Source organism: Musca autumnalis, unplaced genomic scaffold (assembly GCF_047663935.1).
Source record: "Musca autumnalis isolate F117 unplaced genomic scaffold, ASM4766393v1 scaffold_1, whole genome shotgun sequence".
Classification (NCBI taxonomy): Eukaryota; Metazoa; Arthropoda; class Insecta; order Diptera; family Muscidae; genus Musca; species Musca autumnalis.
Genome location: NW_027411644.1, coordinates 97,704,780 through 97,728,579, shown reverse-complemented (window position 1 = coordinate 97,728,579; position 23,800 = coordinate 97,704,780). Strand labels below are relative to the sequence as shown.

General features: G+C 36.1%; 1 long non-coding RNA gene across 1 annotated transcript in view; it reads left to right on the top strand.

The window, feature by feature from the left end:
- LOC141390690 (uncharacterized) overlaps positions 1–22,503 on the top strand; it is a 110,101-nt gene extending 87,598 nt beyond the window's left edge. Inside the window, exon 4 of the long non-coding RNA XR_012409448.1 lies at positions 22,461–22,503. This is a non-coding gene — a long non-coding RNA (uncharacterized lncRNA). The remainder of the gene's footprint in view (positions 1–22,460) is intronic.
- The last annotated feature ends 1,297 nt before the right edge of the window (positions 22,504–23,800 follow it).

Below are 23,800 nucleotides of genomic sequence, written 5' to 3'. Positions count from 1 at the left end.
CGGAATAACCTTGTTCTACTGTTGTCTTTGCAGCTTCTCGACATCCAGCTTCCGTCCTGTGTTAGATCGCACCTTTGCCGCAATATTAAGACGAGTGCGTTGTCAGATGTTACTTCATGAATCCTGAAATTACTAACGGTGGGACCAATGACATTTTCCCCCCAATTTCAGCATTAAAATCTCCTAGACCAATCTTAATATTATGGCCAGGGCAGCGGCCTATACTCAATCTAGGCGCTCGTAATTATTCCCTATAATATCAGAATACATACTTTATGGTGAAGGTTATAACAAGTTCGGCCCGACTAAAATTAACGCCTTATTTACTTGTTTTTTTTTTTTTATTTACGGCTATCTATCACATAGTTAAGAAGTATATAATGGTCGTTCAATATTTATTGTTGTTCCTATTGATAAAGTTCCAAACAATCAAGAAAATACTTTTCTTTCTTACTTCCTAATATTGCAAATTTTCTTCAAATATTTTCCTCAACGTTCAATGTCCAACATGTCTCCGACTGCTGTTTATTGAAAAAAACCGAATGCCACGTACAAAATGTCTTTGTAAAAACAAAAAGGAATGCTGCCAGCGTGTCTGAGCGTATATATCTCCTTCGGAGGAATAACATCAACAGTGACTATTGGGTAGTGCTGTGTGCCTGTGACGCCACCATGCCGCAGCAGCAGTAGCATGTGCCAAACCGTGCCATGTTGTTTGCAACATTCTTGTGAGGCAACAACATCCAAAATTTTATGATTGTTTCCGTACACACGTGCTGAAATTATGTATGCAATGCAACATTTAGTAATTTTTGTTTCTCCAAATTCACGGCGTGTACGTCCACCGTACTGTTAATCCAAAGATAGGCATAAAACAAGGCACATCTCAGTGCACAGTGTTATGATATCGAACAAGTTTGTCGTCGTTTAACAGATAACTCTATTGCCTGCATATTTTGACTCCTGAATTTTGTTGATGATTGTACCCTTTTTCAAATAAAATTTGTCGACAAATCGTCGCTGTCATGCTTAAGTGTTCTATACGCCATTTTTGACTTTTTGAGATACAGGTGGTTTCTAGGGTTTTCCGGTATGCTACTTTTCTGAATTTTTAGTCGGCTCTAGTTTCCGAGATATCCACGCATCGACGCGAAAGCTTAAACTTTTTCCAGTTATCAAATTAATATTTTAAAAATCAACAAGTTTAAAAACACATTTCAAAAATCAGACCTTTAAGTATCAATTTAGAAGCATTAAAATTAATTAAGGCAAAGATGGAAAAAATTTTTGTCACTTTGCTCCATGTGATTTACAAAATTTCACATTTGTGTCATAAGTGTGGATATGGAACAAATCGACAAAAATTCTTTTTTTTACAAAAATCTCTATAACTTGTATACTCCAGTACATATTCCTCTATATTTTTGCAAATATGTTCTACATACTATTGTTAATATTTCAAATCAAAAATATAAATATTTTCTTTAGTCAGCTCTACGCAGTTGTGACGCAAAACATTAAAATGCAATTATTTGAAAACTGGCAAATGGCGTATGGAACACTTAAGGATGACACCGAGAAAAATGCATTTTGTGTTGATCATCGAAATTTGACTTTCTAACTTAACAAGTAAAAAAGTGTCAGTCGGCCTTGCCGACAGAGATATACCCTCAGCCTGTGTATATTGAAAAAATGTTTTCCCAAAATAGGTATTTATTTAGGGGGTTTTAAAAATTTTGGGCGTTTGAACTGACAAACATTTTGATTAGGATTAAAGATTAAAAGTTTTGCGGAGGAGATACTAAAAGGAATGGATCGACATTGACCGTTATGGAAGTGGATCTCCAGCCACAACATATGGTGCCATAGGGGGTTTTTACATTCTTAGGACTGTTTGCTCAATAAGTATGGACTTGCCCCTAAAAATACTTTTACCATCGTAATTGAGGCAGCGAATGCAAGTTGGTTCAACAAAAATCAAAGTGATTCGAGAGCTGGTCTTAAAGTGAACTTATCCGAAATTTTGTGTGGGAGGTACCGGATGGTGTGGACAAATATAGTCCATATTTGAACCTGATCTATATCTGGCAGGTATATTAGGATGTGTAAAGTATAGACTAATTAGGCCATTCCCTTCAAGAGTTACCGGACGAAAAAATGTTTTCGAACATTTTTGAACTTTTGTGGGGGAGGTACCTGAAGGAGTGGACCGATATCGTTTATCTTCAAGCTTGAACTATGTTTGGACAAAATATTACTAAGGCCAAATTTTGGACCGAATCGGCACATCCGTTTGAGAATTATCTGGCGCTCCAACCACCTCACACGGTGTCATGGGGGTTTTTTGAAACTTTCGGGCTATTTTCTCAAGAAGTATGGACTTGCCCCTGATGAAACTTGTACCGTCGTATCGTAACAAAAATCAAAGCGATTCGAGAGATGGCCCTAAACTGAACTTTTCCGAAATTTTGTGTGGGAGGTACCCGAAGGAGTGGACCGATTGAGTCCATATTGAAACCTTATCTAAGTCTGGTAAACGTTTCACGATTGGCAAAGTATGGACCAAATCGGTTACTCCCTTCAAGAGTTATCGTGCGCACAAATTTTCCGAACATTTTCGAACTTTTGTGGGGGAGGTACCGGAAGGAGTGGACCGATATAGCCCATCTTCGAACTTAAACTAAGTTTGGGCAAAATATTACGAAAGCCAAAATTTTAACTGAATCAGTTCATCCGTTCGAGAGTTATCGTGCGCTCCAGCCAGCCAGACAGACAGACAGACGGACGGACATTGCTCAATCGACTCCAAATTGTCTGAAACACATTTCGTCCAAACATACTTGGGGTCTAAAACCATTATTTCGATGAGGCACATTTTCCCCTAATAAAGTGTATATACCCTCGTTAGCATAAATGCTGAGGGTATAAAAAGATTATTACCCCGAAAATAAAATAACTACTTGGAAGCTATTTTCCAAACTGCTAGCCCTATATTAGGCAAAATTTCTTTGCAGGATCAAGCATGGTTTGTAGTGTCTAGTGCTTCATAAATTCAAACAGCTTTTTTGTTGAATTATGCCAAACCCATAGTATATGAGCTGTAACTCGTTCAGTTTTTTAGATATCAGCATGAAAATTTGACAGAAGATAAAGTAGAAGACGTAGAAAACGCATTTCTTCAGGTATGCCACTCTTTGAATAAATGAGCGGTAATAATATGATTTTAATACCGCCTAAACTGTAGTTTACAGTACACACCTTTTTTTTAATTTTTCCTATCTAATTTCATGTCTGTTGAAGAAGTAACTTTTTCACAAAATTATTAAATTATACGCCGCACAGTGGTTCAGAATCGTTTTTTCCTGGTCGAAATTCTGTAACTTTTGAACGGATAGAGATATTTTCACAATTTTTTTTTTTTTTTTTTTTGTTAGACAGATAACACAATCAGCTTTCCGGTGAATTATAAGCGGTCAAATTCGGTCTGATAGTTGCAGAGGAATTCAATGTCAAAATTAAACTTTTCACTGTTTTTTACTATTTTTCATCAAAATATCAGTGTTTTTTGTGTTTTTATATCTTCTTATATATTAAAGATGGTCAAACGCCAATAAATAAACTATAAAAATACCAAAAAAAAAAAAAAAACTAAAAAAAATTTCGAAAAAAAAAATTAAATTTTTTTCAAAATTTTTCACATAAAAAAATACAAAAAAAAAAATAATTTTTTCAAAAATTAAAATAAAATGCTTCTTGGGATTTCATAAAACTTATATAACCCATATGAAAACTCATATACTCCAAAAAAATTTTAATTTGTGCAAAAAAGCTGTATTTCATATGGGAATTGGTATGGAAAAACACACATTTTTACCCATGTAATTTCAATAAATTTAAAAAAGTGTTAAACGGACGGAACGGGACGTGAACAAAAGTATATATGGGCTGAAAGAGGAGACTTTTGGGCATATTTCTGTGGAAACAGAACATTGTTCCGTGTTGTTCCACAAAAGTTCTAGTCCACTAAATTTGGAATTTCACAAAATTTAGTACCTGAGGAAAAATAAAATAGCTCATGCTACGTAAACGCCACGGTAATTTGTTTAATTTATTTTTCAAGACCACAATCCTACCTACCTAACAAAAAAAAAAAAAAAATAGCGAACGCAATATATGTTATAGTTTCCGAGAAATAGCTATTTCCTTCTCCAGAAGTTTTCAAAAATTACGTATTTCTCAAACATGGGAAAAATGTTCGTCTTTAGGGGCACCCCACGCCCGCACCTTCCAATATTTTGACCTAATTTTTTGGTTTCGTTAGTTCCAATATGTTTACTATCGAATCCCATATAGAAGTTAAATATCTGTTAGAAAACAAAATTTTGATTTTTGGCCAGGAAAATCGTTTCTTGAACCATTGTGCGCCGAAAGTTATGACCAAAAATAGTAGTTTAGTGTGTAATATTGTCGGCCCCGCCAGACTATATTTTTTTCTTAATATTTTTATATTTGTTTAGTAGCGTTTATGTACAGTTTGCCGAAGAAGGTTTGATAGTGACGCTGAAACCTTTAAAATAATGAAACTCGGAAGGGAACTATATGAAGACGTGGACCTATACCGACAAATTACTGCTAAAAATTGTATATACTAAATACCAAAATTCAACCATTTCGGAGGAATATTGAGCCCACAACCTTCAAATTACTGAAGATCGGGAGATACCGTTCGTGGATCGATATAGCCCATTTTCAATACCAAACTTCCTAGGTGGAAACCTATATACCGAATTATAAAGCTCTGTCTTATATTTCGAGCGTTATCTTGATTTCTACAGACAGACGGTCGGATAGACGGAAATGGTTATATCGAATTTTAAGCTGATCAAAAATATATTTACTTTTAAGGGAATCCGCGGAAATATTTCGATGTGTTACAAACGGAATGACAAATTAATTATACCCTACATATTATTGTGGAGGGTATAACCTTCATATTATGGTGGAGGGTATTAGAATAAGGATTCGTAACGTGCCGATTATATCGAAAATCTATTCGAACTTCGTTTTACTATTTTGATAAGATTTTAAACAGAAACTTGTAGGGAATTACTTTCTAGTTATGCACCTAAAATAACAAATCGTATATGTTAGGTTTTCTACAAGTGTAGTGTATTCAAAAAGAATCAAATATTTGCTTTCCGGCTCTACTCTTCTGCTGCTCTGTCCCGCCAGTATGCCCCAGAAGTATTCCAATTAGTGAAGTATACTTTTAGGCGACAGTAAGTTCAAGCTCAAATTTATTGAGGGCCTGTTTATGTATGTCGATAAGAAAACGAATGCGGAAGAAAAACTACCAAATTTGAGTGTGTATTTCAAATTTGTTTTTAGTTTTGAAGCAAAAGCAAATAAAATAATATTTCAAAAACTAAAGTTTGGGTGTCTTTCATGTGCACACATTTTCCTTTCGAAATACATAAACTGGGGTTAATCTTTTCTTAACCAAAACTTAAGGGAGAATAAATATCTTTGGCACAACAGTCTCCACAGTGAAATGTCTGTCATTGGAATAAGGCTGATAGACTAAGCAGCGGCAAAATATATTCTAGTTAGCAGTTATTGCTAATATATTTCAACATCTCGACGTTCATAAGGGCACCAGGCTTCACCAATCTGCTGTGATAAATGGAAAACATTCATCGATCGTGTTGGATGTACGATCGTTCTAAGGAGCAAATATCGACTCGGATCACCACTTTGTACGTAATCGATTAAATGTTGCAAATAAAGTATGAACAGAGAGAATATCGAAGTTGGACATCGGTAAGCTACAATCACAACAGAAAGCCACAACATATTCCACCCAACTGGTCCAATTGCTTCATGAAAGCACTCCTCCTCGTTCCAATTACATATCAGCACAGTGACAGTCTATAATTGGATAGTAGAAGCCTCCACCAAGGAACCCATGGCCATTAGTGTCGTGCTGCTACCAAAGAGAAGAATGCAACAAATGCAGTAGCAACACGCAAGGGTGCCAAATTGGTGGTTTTCCCGCTACTTGTGTTGATTTTTGACGTACAAAAACCACTGTTTAAGCAGGAATGTCAACTGTTTTAAGGTAAAAATCGCTACAGACCTATGGTGCGTATGTGGCTGTAGCGATTTTTACCTCGGAACAGTTGGCATCCCTGGCAACACGTAGTGCACGATAGAGGTATCAAGAGAAAAGGAACATGTTACACGCAGGAAAAGGGCGAAATGGGAATGTGAAACAGTTAAGATGTACCGGACCCAGTATGAAGACCAAAAATTCTACCAAAAGGTAAAATCTAAAACTGATGGCTTTGATACAGACACATCCTTCATAGAGACGAGCAAGGTAATCTGGTATCCGATATAGACAGTAAGCTCAGTTTATGGAAGCATCATTCTTCCAAACTATTGGTACACGCAAAAAAAAAAATCGGCCTCTCTAACATATGTCCCAAACATATTTTGCAGCAAACATATATATGTTTGCAACAGTCCCAAACATAATATATGTTTGGGTCTGCAAACAAATATATGTTTGGGTGCAAACATATATATGTTTGGGTGCAAAGATATTTATGTTTGGGTGCAAACAATTTAATGTTTGGGTGGAAACAGTTTTATGTTTGGGTGCAAAAAAATACAAACCCAAAAGGCACAAAAAAAAACAAACACATGCACCAGTGAGCGCTTACTAAGAGCAAGGGAGCGTAAAATTCAATGTAAAACACTTTAAAATGCTCTCAGTAAGAACTCACTGGCTATCTCCATAGTATACACACAAATGTTGATGTTGTTTATTGGAAGGCAAAAGAACAACAAACACATAGGTACATACAAAATTCCAAAGAAATACATAACACAATTTAATAAAAGAAAAACTGATTGAAATAATTTGTAAATAGTCACACTTTTAAAAAGAAAAAATATATAGAAACGTAGTTGAACGCTTCTGCTTTGTTGTGAAATAAAACAAATTGTCCTCATAGTTGAAATCATCAGCGGGGAATCGGCATCTAGAATCAAATGATTATGTAATGTAATAAATAAATAAATATGGATATGCCATATTTCAAATATACATAAGTATGTATGTAATTGCCAATATTAAATGCGATTTCTTCCTTGTCCAATAAAATAATTCCATTCAACTTTCCGATTCTATTATAAAATGTATTGGGCATTTAATTTACTAAAAAGCACAATTTCTTTAAGAAAACACAAAACACTGATTTATTCACTCACTTTACCGTCTTGACTCTACAAAGGCAACTAAAACACTGAAGAAAGAAATAAAATATAATTCATATCATTTCTTTTTTTCTTCTTCTCCTCCTAAGTTGGTTAACAACAACAAAACAAGAAACACACGACTTTGTCGCATACACGCCACCAAAGCACTGATGGGCAGAAATGCTCTGCCTCACACACAAAAGTGTAAAAAATACATGAGTCTCTCGCAATTTGCCCACCATTGCACCAAAGCCCCCTTCTTCGCTTCTACGTCTTCTATTATACAATACACACAACTCTTCATTATAAAACAGCAATCCACAGCCGCGAGAGCACTGTTATTACTCTCGTTGACAAACATCCTCACTCCACCCATGAAAAAAATGTTCTAACATAAAAAATATGTTGGTACCGAAACATATCAAATTGAGATATGTTACAAAATGTTGCAAACATATATTTGTTTGGACCCAAACATATTATGTTTGGATCCAAACATTAATTTGTTTGCAACCGGTCCCAAACATATTTTTGTTTGGATCCAAACATATTTCTAACATAAATTTTTCTGCGTGTATGTAATAGTAGGGAATACCTCCCGGCCAATACGAGATAACGGCAGCACTAAATCGGCTGACGAAAAATAAGGCAGCAGGAGCCGAGGGGCATATAGGGGCATAAGTGTGCTCCTTATTGTATGTCAGATATTGTTAGGGATATTGTGTGAACAACTGAAAACTATGGTCAATGAAATATTTGGACCATACCAATGACGCTGTAGACCAGGCAAATCTAACAAACACCGGATATTTCCCTTAGGGTAAATCCTGGAAAAGGACCAAGAGATTCATATAGACACTTACATCTTTTTGTCGATTATAAAGTAGCATTTGACAGTTCCTAACGTTCACAAGTATTCCAATGTATGTTTATCTGACTTTTGTATATCCGCAAAACTCACCCTCTCCGAACAGTTTAGTACCTTATATGAAGGAAATAGCCTTTCGCGTTACCTATTCCACATTCTTCTGGAAAAGGTTATACGAGATGCAAACGTCTCAAGAAACAGCACAATACACACCAATAGGAACGTGTTACGTGCTTATGCCGACGACATCGACATCATGGATCGATCAGTAAAAAAAGTTACTGATACCTTTAAAATAGTCGAAAGGGAATCTGCTGAAGTGAGTCTGGCAGTAAACGACGACAGGACCAAGTTGATGGTATCGACTCGTATTGCGTCCACAGAACAGAAGGGAAAAATACTACGTCGCATTAGATCTATTCCTGCCGAGGAGGAACGCTTTATCATCCAATGCGTTGGGCCCCGATGGAATCTCCATGATAATGCGGAAACAGCTAAATGAGCCGGGAGTTGAGTATCTTGCCAATGCACAGTGCGAAATATGAGCACTTTTGCGGAACTTTACTAATAACTTTTAAAGTAAAGGGCGTAGATTCCTAAAATTTTGCAAAAATGTTTCTTATATTAGTGGATATTGTGGGGCTCAAATTGGGCCACATAGGCCCGCGGTTTCCCGTAGCGTTCATGTAACGGCGGCTGTCGTTTTTACGTTTTACATTCATTTTTCAATCGATTTTGCTGCAAATTGGTATATTGAGTTTTCAGCGGATAGAAAACTTATGTACAAAATATTTTCAATATAGGATCGCGTTTTGGTATAGACCCCATTGAACGGTACAGTTCGATGGGACATATTTTAAATGTTACAGGCACATTTTCCAACGTATTTGGTTGTATTTTGGCAATTTATGTTCTTCGTAGATAGAAAACCTCTGTGCGAAATATTAATATCGTAGGCACGCGTTTTTGGAATAGCCCCCACATGACGGGTTCCCTCATATTGGGTATTTTTAATGTTGAAGACAAAAATTGCAACAGATTTTGATGAAATGTAAATTTTAAGATGTTAGCGAAATCCTCCTCACATAAAAGCTGTCAACATAGGTCCACTTCTGGGTGAAGCCCCACAACCCTACACATCCATTAAGGAGTAAATGTCAATAATTTTTTGTTTTCATTTGTAGCTATAATGTTTATTGGTCTATTTAGCAGGTCTGTACCATTAATTTTATTAATAATATCTCTCAGATTAAGGTCAGGTTGGAACCAGGGCTTCGGAGTCGAGCCATTTTTGGTCAGACTCCGACTCCGACTCCAGTCCAATTTTTTTCTCGACTCCGACTCCAACTCCGGAGTCGACTCCGAAAATAGATAAAATAAAATTCACAACTTAAATTACGGTCATTTCAGTTTGAACTTTCAAGATACATTACATTGGGAGGATACCAAAACATAGACCTATATTGTCCGTTTTTTTTCTCGTTGACAATACGGAATACAAAGTAACAAGCACTTCAGCATACTTCACACTTCAGAACATGTAGTAAAACCCTTCAAAGCAACTGCAATCGGACGGTATCGTAACAAGGTTCCTCTACCTAAACACCGACTACGAGTATATTTACAATTTTCCGAATTTTACTTATGTACCCAATGAGACTCGAAATACCAAATTACCATAATTACTGACCGGTAACACTCTTTGTAATTTTTTGAGTTATGGAAAATTAACGATATTTTAACACCGCAACGTGATAGAAGACCAAAATAGCGTATTAACATACACTTTCGTGGTTAAGGTTACTTGAAACTTTTATATCAAAAGGGATAATTTTCTTCAAACCGTTAAGAATTTTGATTTACACTTGTAGGCCTTTGCCTACATAACTCTTCATCTTCAAGGATAATATCTCGGATTCTTGTCCGTCCATAGTTATTTTTTACGTATTGCACCACGTAATGTGACAAAAGAAAACCTTTGAAATACATAAAATCGGGCCGTGCCGTTATACTAAATCGTAATCCTATACCGGCAATTTTACATCTTTATACTTTATAAAGTTTCCGACGAATATTTCGATGTTTTTCAAACGGAATGACAAGTTAGTATCTTATGGTAGAAAATCTCTTTTGTCTGCCACCTCAAAAAGAATACAAGTAAAACCAACGTTTAGTACGGCTAAGCCGAACTGAAAATCGGAAATGATTAAATTGTTCTAGAAATTTTTATATCCACCGTCCTATAGAGGCAATGCTCATAATTTAAAGTCAATTTGTTAAATATTTTTCATTCCACTGCATAAATATATTATATAGATGCATGACTTAATCGAAAAATCATTTGATCTCTTCTCATCGAAGAACAACAGGATAGCATAGGAATATCCTCTTAAATAGAAAGAGAAATGGTTAAGTAGGTTTACTTATAGATAACCACACACTATTCTATTATAAAAAAGCAGACTTCTTTATAAAAGACCGAATATGCCGTTTAGAAAATAGCAGGAACATCGTCTTTAAGAAGATTCTAACTTTTCTCATACAAATTCATTCTAATAAAAAACAACAAGAGAAGACCAATGAGTCTTCTATAAAATGGCCTGTAAATCGTCTAAAAGATCTTCCCTAGGTATATTTGGAACATGCAAACATTATTCCAATCAATTGACCCAAAAATGTTTCCGATATGCATTTTGTAGTCAAAATAGAGATTAAGAGTTTTTTAAATCATGATCATTTAAATAATTTAAATTGATTTGACAAATTTTGATAAATGTAGAACAGATTGTTGCTGGAGTCGGAGCCGGAGTCGTGAAAAAAAGCTCGACTCCGGCTCCGACTCCAGCAAAATTTGCTATACTCCGACTCCAACTCCGACTCCGAAGCCCTGGTTGGAACTGCATTACAATTTTTAACGGATATTGGTACTTGTACCGCAGCATCCAAAAATGTGGCACTATATATAAATCACCAACATTTACAGGTCAAAACTATTAAAAATTGCGAGAGGATTCTTAATTTAGCAGAAATCATCATTTGTTAATATTAGTGAGTCCATTTCTTCAAAACACAGTCAACAACGGCGTTCATCGCCGCATTTACCTTCCACTTTTGAAAATGCAATTAAATGAAGTTTCCGAAGTCATTTTAAAAAACTTGAATTTCTCCGAAGACCGCACGTTACCGCAGCTGTTTTATGGCTTTGCGAAAAGAGGAGATCAAATCATATATATCTTAAAACGTGAATGTACGGGAACCGCTTTTGAAATATCCACGGAAAATAAAAAAAATTATTTGAAAAATTCAAAAAACCTCTTCTTTCCGATTAAAATTGCACGAAAACAATAAGAGTTTTTGCATTTTTTAAAGAGTAAAATATTATAATAGTTTTGTAAAATATTAAGAAAAAAAATCAGGGCATACTGACCTACCATTTGTCCGCGCCACGCTATTTTTTTAATGATTCCAAATTATATTTTTTGGAAAAAAAAAATTATGAAACGAAAGTGCAACTTTAAGTGCATTTTTAAGTCGTTTCGCGGAGTAAATCGCCAAACTGAGTATGGGTCATCTGCAGTGGAGTACTTAGCTAACGAATTCAATTAAAATTTAATTAATTTTATGTACTTTCAAAATCCCTTAAAGTTCCACTAAACTTCCCATATTTCGCACTGTGCAATGCTCCGAATCTGTCGCTAGCCATTCACATCATGTCCGATGTCGAGAAAATGCAAAATGCCAGCAAAGGTGAATCGTTCAGACCAATATCGGTTTTGTGGCCCGTATCAAGGAATCTTGAGGATTTACTGCACGCCATTTCCACACATATTAGTCGAGGACTCAAGGAGAACAAGTCGTGCGATATGACAGTGTTATTGCCTTTCCACTTATACTGCCAAGCACTCCACGCTGTTTGAGGACATCGAGCAGACTCCTGCCAAGTTTGAAACGTTGAATAATCAATTATATCTGTGGATGCCAGTCGTACGTGGATTACAGGAGCAAGAAGTCCAAGCCCCGTAAAGTGAAACAAGGAGTTCCCAAAGGTGAGGAGATATGTCGTCTACCTCTCTTGCCTTCCAACCGCTGCAGAGATCATAACGTATTCGGATTTTAGCATCAGGTACCTTCCTCATGACATTTGGAAACGGCTGAAGTCCTATTTGATTGATCTTATCACCTTTTTTACCAAATTTACGGCCATTCGGTTCACCCCAAGTACTGATGAGTTGAATGTCATGGTCGATTGTAGCAGAAATCCTACCACTACTTACCCCAAGATGATAGGGGTCACATTTGACAGCATGTACACGCCATTCACACATGGCATAGAAACCTGTGACAAGCTGAGATGTAGGAACAAGGTCCACAAACACAACCATGATAATGGCATATGTATAAGATAACAAGTCGGTCTGTAGTAAGCTATGCGTCGCCAGTGTTGTTCGTGAATATAAGTGCGAAGCGATGGAAAAATATTTAAACTTGTCAGAAAGCCGCACTGATAACTGCAACAGGTTGCCTCCACATGTCTTCAGTATTCCATCCATGTGAGAAGATATAGATTGATCGAGTATCACAACACAAGGACTTGCTCTCGTTACAGTACTTGCTCGGCTGTTACCATGACAGCTATCCATATGGGGAATACAGTTAAATCGACCTACCACCCCAATCCTTTCAGATCCATCATTATCTAGAAAGATAAGTCCAACTTTACAAGAGAGAAACCCTAGATCGGCATGCCTATCAAGCAGGTTTGAATAGCATTCAAACTGATGCAGTCACATGCATATGTCATAAACAACTATCGTGTGAATGCGGGTGTACAAAAACATCGCCCTTCCATCGCAGCTGAGGAGCGTCAGCTGACACGACAAACTAGAGTAGTTTTGGCTCAACTACACTAGGGATGGTGCAGGCGTCTAAACTCATCTCATCAAACATCTTAAAGCATTCCCAAGTCAAAAGGAATATATTTTTTGTAAACTGGTCAGAAGCAGAGATGTATGGTATTTTATACCCACATACTGGTCGGACCCGTCCTTAATTGTTCTTGTTCAGCTTTGTAAGACTGTGACACGTTTTTGCAACAATGATTCGTAAACCGAAATCATATTTTTTTATTCATCATTCCACTATGGCCGAGTATATTTAATTTCACTTGTTTGTCAGACAGACGCGGAGACTTGTGTTTGCCGCCACGTTGGTTGGTAGTAACGTCCAAACATTTGTTCATCTGACCAACATTGTTCATGTTCCATTGATTGGTTGGTGGGATTATTTGTGGCACACAATGCAATTCAGCAGCAGCAACAACAACGACAACAAGAATATATTGGTCATTCTCTAATGGAGAATTTCGTCTGACTGGCTTGCCAACATTTTGGTTACTTAGTTGGCGTATGTGTTGGCGTTGTTTTTTTCTTCTGTGTGTGTTGATCCACTTTTATTTTATGCCCGCCATCAGCCATAGGAACAGCAAACCATCGTCATCATCAACCGCAGAATTGAATTTTGGTTATAAAGTGAAATCTGTATAAATTATAGTTCGTTACGGAATGTCTCAAATTCATAGAAACACTAACGGAGGACTAACTTAACTGTCTGACAGACTGGATGACTGGGTGCAATTGTTTTGCCATCAACCAACAAATACCGTCGACAAATATTCAGGTTCTGCACCTTGTAATTTTCGAACGCATAAAACATCTTCATCAAGGCGGCGGACAAGTGAGATGTTCAGAAATTCAATGAATATTATTTTGTCGCGTTGCTGATGCGAATAATGTATACAGGTAGGTAGGTAGAGAATGAATTTTAGAAGGTGGGTGATGTATTTTGATTAACTTTTGAATTGAAAGAAGAGTTTGTGGGTTGTGTAAAGCACAATTAAGGAAATATGTGAAATTATCGGGTTCTGCTAAGATGATTTGGATTTGTTTTCGTCTGTGGAAAAGTCATTAACTGCTTTAAAATTTCACTTTGCAACTACCAGAGTTGCTTTGAGTCTGCTGAAGGTCTCGCATGTTGACCGCCTCAGCTTGGTCTTATCTCCGTTTTGTGTCCAACTTTAGCATATTCTAAGTCGATCATGTTCGCACCAAAGTACCAATGTCGTCGGCATAAGCGTAACATGTGATTTTTTGATTAGTCGAAAAAATGTACAGAATGTCAACACTTGGAATAATCTGCAACAAAGTCACCATTTTTCTGTCCACTCGAAAAAAAATTCGAACCCTATTCTGACTTCTATAGATTTTTATTTGTTAGCAATTGGAAATGACGTTCCTCCTCCTCTTTGGAGTGCTGCTCGCTGTTTTTGAAGAATAGTCTTATAGGCTCCATTCTTGTTTTCGTTAGTAACGAAAATTTCTTGTCGTCCCATGAATTGCTTTGATTTCGCCTTTGACATCCAAGTACGAATTTTGCGGAGTTGGCAGACATGGCATATTTTTCTCTAAGATGTTTCCATGTCAGCGATACGGGCCAATGATTTGAGGACTTTGTGCAAACTTTAGATCCTAACGATAACGTACTCAGTTCCCTGGGGACGTTACACCCAATATCGTGCGTAGTTGGTAGTCCAAATCAGGGCACCATTGACCAATATGTTTTAATTTATTTATTTTTTATTAATTTAAATATTTATTACAATTGAAAACAAGTAAGGAAGTTCGGTCGGGCCGAACTTGTTATACCCTCCACTACGAACTGTATTGAAGTGAATAGGAACAATAAATATCCTTTCGTTTATGGAAGTACTATTAACTCTTCCTCTTATCCTTAACTGATAATACTCCCTTTAAAAGAGCTCATATGGGCGTCATCGTTGTTCTTCCCGAACATGAAGCAATATCTAAAATTTTCCGGCATTGGGCATTTTTATCCTCTGGCAACACAGAATTAAATTACATCAATCTCGGTTCGAAAATATACATGGATAGTTTTTTGCGAGCAAGTGCTTATCTTCTGGAAACAAAAGATTCCAATTAATAACCAATACGGTAGAAAAATGTGATTTATATCTTCAAAAAATTTAAATGGAAGCACCCTTATATGAGGGATTCACCAAAACGTGGATCAATATTGGCAAGGGATGTTTGGCACCTGTAAAAATGTTTTGTACCTTTAGCGAAGACTAAATATCAAATTTTAGTTATTCCAGTTGAAATATGTGGCTGAAACTTTCAAAAAACAGAAAATCGGGTTGAAGGCAATAGCCAATGCCGATTTCTGGTGGAAAGTTTTATACCCTAACTAAAAACCCAAAACCAAATTTCTGTGATTTCGGTTGGATATTGGGCCAAAAATCTTTTCAAAATACCAAAATTGGGAGGGACCATTCTATGAAGGCTTTATGAAGACATGGAACAATACCGAAACATTTCTGGTGGAAATTTTTATACCCTCAACGATGACTAAATAAAAAATTTCAATCGTTTCGGTGGGATATTGTTGGCACAGCCTTCAAAACACAGATAATTCTCTTCTGGAATATTTTATGTACCCATAGAATACGAAATACCAAATTACAGTCATTTCGGTAGAAAATTGAGGCCAAAACCTTCAAAATACCGAATATCAGAAGGAAAGATTTGTACTAAATACAAATTTTCAGACAGTTCGGTGTGATAATGAGGCTAAAACTTTCTAAATACCGAAAATCGAGAAGTTTAGTTCTATGGGGGCTACATGAAGACCTATTCCTTCAAATTTTGCTGGGTAATAGAAACTTTTGAAACTAATTACAAAACGCTATCTTATAAAATTACGACTTGTTTCTTGATTTTAACAGACAGACGGACATGCCCAGCAAAGTTTGAAGGAAGCGGTTCTATGCGATGACGTGATTTCATGTCACCTTTTGCATTGGTTTACACGAAGTCGTGAAAGATCCGATATTTTCATTAACATTTGAACCCATGCAAAGGAAGCCGTGAGAGATCCGATCTTTTCATTAGCATTTGAACCCATTCCATCGATCAAATAATGATGATGTTTGTGTTTTTTTATTTACACGCCTTTATATTTTCTTTTATTTATCTAAATATGTTTAAAGCTATATAAGGTTTGATATCTACAATAGGCTTAATGTTTTCGGCGATTCAAAATCACGACAAAACTCTCGTCGTAATGTTGTCTTACATTTCCTGTATATCAGACAAATACGACTTCTAAACAATCGGTGTTGTACCTAGCTCGAAACGTCGTTCCGACACTGCAATAAAAATGAAGTCCCAATCATCGAGCTAATACCCCGGTTACACTTAACCGGATTAACCCATTGGGTTTGGATTTCAAACAAAAATCTGGTGTAACCGTACTATAAAAATAGAATCGGACTGCTCTCGTTTGTATTATAAAAGTTCCCTTTTGTCTGTTCTACATCTGACATAGAATGAAATCAATCATATCTCGCTTCTCGAAATTTTAACAGAAAGTCCGAAAAGAAATGAAAAAAGAATTGAAGAGAAAGACGTAAGGAATTTTGGAAAGAAAATGTTATAACTTACAAAATAAATTAATAAGGCATAAATTATATTTTCATGAAAAAGTCTCTCCTTTCCTTTCGTTACATTTGATTCTCTAGAGATCCCTAAAAAGCACGTCGATTTGTAGATCCCTACGTAGCGATATCATTTCTTCCCGAAATAAAAGAGTTTAAATTTCCAAAATTTTGTTATAAAACTGAAAGTAATTCACGAACAAGAATTCCTAAAGGAGTGCAGTTGGAGTCCATGTCAAAATCTGAATTCGTGTTGGGAAGATAACAGAAAAAAACATGTTGAAACAAAATCAAAATGCTGAGAGCGGATGAAGTAAACTCTGTTGCTGTATAGCGACGGTGATAAATTGCAATTCTTTATATACATTTTTTGCTGCTATATTAGTAGTAACTATTTCATGTATTCGTTTGAATTAATAAAGAGTTTTGTTTGTCATAAAAAGGGTATTTAAATACAGCATTTTTAATTTTCCAAACAAGACATCAAAATTTTATGCCAAAGCATTGGTGGAAATGACATGTCAAAACATTGGTGAAAATTACATGCCAATTCATTGGTTAAAATGACATGTCAAAGCATTGGAGAAAATGACACGTCAATGCATTAGTTAAAATGACATGCCATAGCATTGGTGAAAATGACATATCAACGCATTGGTTAAAATGACATTCTTAGGATCAAAAAAAGAACGTCATCTTTTGGGGATCCCGCTCATATAAAATTCATGAGTAAAAATGACAAAAAGATGACATGCCAGATCACTTGCAACCATGATTCAACTCATAATTTGTCATCGAAGATTTTGCTGGGTGGTTACATCGATTTAGAATTTTATGATGATCAAGAAAATATATACTTTACAGGGTCTCCGACGAATATTTCGATGTGTTACAAACGGAATGACAAATCTAATTATACCCTCCATATTATGTTGCAGGGTATAATTATAATAAACTTATAGTATAAAGCACTAGCGTCTACGGTTATCGATTTTATGTAGATCTAAATTATTTGTAAAGTACATATCATCTGCCTCGCACGAAAAGGTCGTAAGTCCTTTTTTAGAAGTTTTTCAGGAGGAAGAAAAACATTCCACCGCTTTAAGTATTTACGATTTTGTTCTGATGGTAAAAGCAGTATTTCTTCGTTTATTCAATACCTGTACTTTGTTTCTTCAAATTCCATCGCGTTTGGGAGATAATTGGATGTGTTTGGACTTACGACCTTTTCCTTGTACAGTTGTGTATTTTTGCTGGCACTTACGACCTTTCTCACCTACGACCCTTGCCATTTTACATATCTCGACGAGATGATGTGATCCAACTATGTGTATCCGTCCGTCCACTAAAAATTTTTATAAAAACTCCAGGTCTCAATTATCTTGATTACGTATTTTGGTTTAAAGTTTGAAAGATACGCAATTGTATATAGTCCGATCTGGATTTTCTATATTTTTTAAAATATGTATCCACCCCAAAATTTTCGAAAAACTTTTTTAATTGGTGGACACAACATTTTGTTGGTGAATTCATGACGAAAAACCATCAATAAGATATTTATAACTTCAGCATTTATGCTAACGAGGGTATATACACTTTCATACGGGCAAAATGTGCCTCATCGAAATAATGGTTTTAGACCCCAAGTATGTTTGGACGAAATCCGTTTCAGACAATTTGAAGTCGATTTAGCAATGTCCGTCCGTATGTCTGTCTGGCTGGAGCGCACGATAACTCTCGAACGGATCAACCGATTATGTCCAAAAGTTGGCTTTCGTAATATTTTGTCCAAACTTAGTTTAAGTTCGAAGATGGGTTATATCGGTCCACTCCTTCCGTTTCGAAAATTTCGGATAAATTCACTGTATGGTCGGCTCTCGAATCACGTTTATTTCTGTTGAAACAACTTGCATACGCTGCCTCCTTTACGTCGGCAAGGATTTTTTCAGAGGCAAATCCATACTTTTTGAGAAAATAGCCTGAAAGATGCAAAAAAACCTATGACACCGTGTGTAGTGTTTGGAGCGCAAGATAACTCTCGAACGGATCAACCGATTTGGTCCAAAATTTGGCCTTCATCATATATTGTCCAAACTTAGTTTCAGTTCGAAGATGGGCAATATCGGTATTTCCCCCAATATTTAAAAAATTCCACTAAAATGGTATGCACGATATATCTTGAACGGAGCAACCAATTTGGTCCAAACTTTTCATCTCCTAATATTTTGTCCACATTTAGTTTAACTTCTAAAATGGTCCATATCGGTCCTTTCCTCAGGGTACCTCCCCCACAAAAGTTCAACATTTATGTCTAAGTCCAGTTTAGGGTATGTTCGAAGATCCTTGGGAAATGTATACCGATGCTGTTCCTTGTGGTCCCGTTTACAGCGAGATTATGTTTTTCGTGGACAAGTCCATGCTTCCTGGCATACTGATCCAAAAGTTATACTATGACACACTAAAGTGACTAGTGGGCGCTATATCAATCGAAAAGATTTGACCCCCAAAATAAGATCAACCTCCATAACGGGCTATGTCGGTCCATTCCTTCAAGTACCTCCTCCGCAATATTTTGAACTTTTATCCTAATCCACATTTTTGTCGGCAAGTTCAAATGTCCAAAAAGAGCCACAAAATTCTGTACGTAGATGAAAGTTTCGATTCATGTAGGCTGAGGTTATATCTCTGTCGGCAAAGCCGACTGACACTTTTTTACTTGTATTAGTGTCAAAAGATAAAGACAATTTGGATAAAATTTGTTAAATATGGCCCTAAACCCTATATCAAAAAAGGGCTGCTAAAGTTGTTATATGTTACGATTGCAGATTTCTTGTATTCAGGGACTCTCAGTGAAATTTAATTTGGAAGATTTCTTCTTTTAATAATATCCCCAAAAAGTTAAGGATTTTGCGCGAGAGAGAGAAAGGGACCAAAAAGACCTCATTGATAAACTGCAAGAGGGTTTTTTTAACAAAAATATTTCCCACATCCTCCTCATTAAAGTTGCCAAAGACACTATAGTCCTAAAATGCATGGACTCCAAGATATCTTGACTAGAATATTTCGAAAAAACTAGAAATGGGCGGAACTTGCCCCGCCTCCTTAGGTTACTTCCCGACGTAAACGGTAAAAACACCGATACACGTGTCTCATATTTTTAACTCTATTTTCATAATCTGCTCAGTTTCCCTTGTATTTTTTTTTGTTGTCGCACAGTGTAATGTTAAGTAAGATATACGACAAAAAACAATAAAAAATTTGGATTTTTGTACAAATGTTCCAATATGCGTGCCATTTGAACACATACATCATCACAATTGGCATAAATGAAAATAACAGGAGTCCGCCTCTCATAACACTGTGCAACAAAATGGAGGTGAAAGTCTGGGGCACGGAAAATTCCTCTTGGGGAAGAAAGGCCTTGGTGAGTATAGTAAGAATCCCAGAGGACAGATCCGACGTGAGTCGAACTTCCGCGTTATGGCGTGATGAATTTTTTGCTAGAGACCCTGTGATGCATCTAAAATTAGCGGTTGTCTTTGTTAACTGTTGTTTTAGCTTATTTATGAGATGACATATCTTCAGTCAAATCGAATGAGGATTATTTTCGTAGAGCATTTTGACCTTCTAACTCGCTTCCATCAGTCCTTTTCGTCCTTTATTTTAAGAGCCGCTATAAAAGTACCACAAGATTACGTTTTTCAGCTTCGAAATGTTCTGCAAAAATGTCGCTCAGAAAATTTTAGGTACGGCTCTCATTGACAACTAATCGATTTTGTCTCGTTTTCGTGGTCGTTTTGTGCATTTACCTTGTTTTTGTTCAGAAAACGACTTATTTTGTTTTTACATACAAAAACACAAAACACAGTTTTTTCTGAGCAAACAGGGTTAAATGTCAAAAATGACTATGAAAACACAACAAAATCGATTAGTTGTCAATGAGAGCCGTACCTGAAATTTTCTGAGCGAATTTTTGCAGAACATTTCGAAGCTGAAAAACGTAATCTTGTGGTACATTTATAGCGGCTCTTAAAATAAAGGACGAAAAGGACATTGAAGGAAGCGAGTTAGAATGTCGAAGTGCTCTACGAAAATAATCCTCATTCGATTTGACTGAAGACATGTCATCTCAAAAATAACACTGTGCAACACGAAAATTATTAACCATATTCTGACACTGCAGTGTGATAGAACACCAAAAATGAGAAGACACGTGTCTCGCCGTTTTTCCCTATCTCATCAACTTTCGCGGTTATAGGCCTCCAAAGGTTTGATGCTTTGATGTAGAAAGGGTCATATAGTCAGGACTATATCTTCCAAACCGTTAGGAAATTTGAATTTATCTCGGAGGCAAAGTTGTAGCTCTGGTCTTAAAGAATAAAAATTGTGAACACATATAATCCATCAAGCTTCATCTACAAGGTCAAAATCGCCATGGTCAAATTTCTTTTAAAATTTTTTCTGAAGTTTTGTTATACAGCTTTCAAACCGATCAAAGCAAACAACCAACAACAAAAAGGTACCTCAGATCTCAATAAACATCTTTCGAGAATATACGAACTCTGTAGAAACGGATCTTAATGGTCAAAATAGCAAAACAATTGCGATTTGTATCCTCTTTTCTAGGATTCTGCTCCATAGATATTAAACCGCTCAAAATTCAAGAAAACAATCAACCACAATAGCGTAGCAAAGGCTTCAATAAACAATTTTCTGGAATGTGCGAAATGTCTACGAACGGTTCTTAATGGTAAAAATAGCAAAAATCTTTTGAAAATAACCAATTTTTATACATTTTTCTCCGACTCTGGTCCAAAGATTTTTTTAAGGATACCGTCAACCACAAAAATTTACCTAAGATTTCAATAAACAACTTTTTAGAACATATAAAGATTCTTATGGCTGAAATTCACGAACAATTAAATTTTTTTAACATTCCCCCTGCTCAGGTTTGGAAATAACAAACTGTTAAAAACTCAATGAAATTTGAAAGGTTTGTTATTTACGGACCTGAACAGGAAAGAATGATCTAAAATAATCGAATTTTGAGCTTGAAGAATCGTTCCTAGAATCTTCATCGTTCCTAGAATCTTCTAGAAACTTGTTTGTTGAAATCTAAGGTACATTTTTGTAGGTGACTGTATCCTTAATTTTCGGGCGGTTGCGTATCGTTGGGCCAGAGTCTGAGAAAAAAGTATAAAAATTGGACATTTCAAAAGATTTTTGCTATTTTTACCTTTAAGGACCGTTCATAGACATTTCGCATATTCCACAAAGTTGTTTATTAAAGCCTTTGCTACACTATTGTGTTTGATTGTTTTCTTGAATTTTGAACGGTTTAATATGTATGGAGCAGATGCCGAGAAAAGAGGATAAAAATCGCAAATGTTTTGCTATTTTGATCATTAAGATCAGTTTCTACAGAGTTCGTATATTCTAGAAAGATGCTTATTGAGATCTGAGGTACATTTTTGTAGTTGGTTGTTTGCTTCAAATTTGATCGGTTTGAAAGCTGTATAACAAAACTTGAGAAAAAATTTAAAAGAAATTTGACCATGGCGACTTTGACCTTGCAGATGAAGCTTGATGGGTTATATGTGTTCACAATTTTTGTTCTTTAAGACAAGAGCTACAACTATGCCTCTGAGATAAATTCAAATTTCCTAAAGGTTTGGAAGATATAGTCCTGACTAAATTACCTTTTTTACATCAAAGCCTCAAACCTTTGGAGGCCTATAACCGCGAAAGTTGATGAGATAGGGAAAAACGACGAGACACGTGTCTTCTCATTTTTGGTGTTCTATCACGCTGTGGAGTCAGAATATGGTTAATAAAACATGACTTAAAAAATTACACACAGTGTAAGCTAAAACAACAGTGAACAAAGATATATCGCAGGAATTAGCCTTATAGGGTCTCTAGCAAAAAATTTATCACGCCATAACGCGGAAGTTCGACTCACGGATCTGTCCTTTGGGATTCTTAATATACTCACCAAGGGCTTTCATCTCCAAAAGGAATTTTCTCTGCCCCAAAATTTGTGTTCACTGTGTAATCAGTGTGCTTATAAAAGAAAATATCTGTTAAGCATAAATTTTCGTTGCGAAGTAGAAATGATCAGATTTTAATGTAAAAGTTCGATCCAAATATCATCTAAAGGTGTAGACTGCTTCTTTGGATGAAATCCGTTTCAGACAATTGGAGCCAATTAGATCCAAAATTTGGTTCTCGTAATATTGTTTCCAAACTTACATCATGTTCGATGGTAGGCCATATCAAAAACCGAGTGAGTAACCGATTGGGACATAGATCAGCTTAGAATATGAACTATATACGTCGGACCTACGGACCGTCTAGTTACTTTCACAATAAATTGAAAAAAAAAAAATCGGCACAAGTGCCGTTTAGAAACTTTTGTCGGATCGGCATGAAATTTTTTGCAGTAGATTGTTCTCGTGGCTCCTTTCACGACGGCACAAATTGTTGTGGGGGCAAGACCATACTTAATAAGAAAGTGGCCCGAAAGCTGTAGCTGGTGGGCACGTAAACCGGATACTGCGTTGCACCAAACTTCGAATATCGTAATATTTCTGCGAAACTTAGATAAAGTTCGAAGACGTTGTTTATCGGTCCACACCTTTTGTACGCATGATATCTCTTGAACGGAGCAACTGATTTTGTCTAAACTAAAGATCTCGTGCAAACTTAGTTTAACTTCGGAACAGGGCTATATCGGTCGAATCCTTACAGTACCTCCCTAACAGTAGTTCAAAATTTTTAAGTGTTGTTTAAGATCTGTTCGGAGATCATTTTAAAGTTTTTACTGAAGATACTCCTTGTGGTCCTGTTTAGTGCGTTATTATGCTTTTGGTGGACAAGTATAGGCTTGTTGTTGTAATGGTCGAAAACCTCTCAATTACACATCTGAAATTACCGTCAGATAAGTAGTACGATAAATTTGAAATTGAAAATTAGACAAATTGTCAGATTAAATAATGTGTCGCACGATATATCATCGGATAAGTTGTACAATAAATCTGAAATTAAACATCAGATAAATGTTACAACTAACTAAATTGTCGTACGATGAATCTGAAGCTGACGTCAGATAAATTGTACGGCAAAATAATTTTGTCGTATGATAAATCTGAACTTACGCC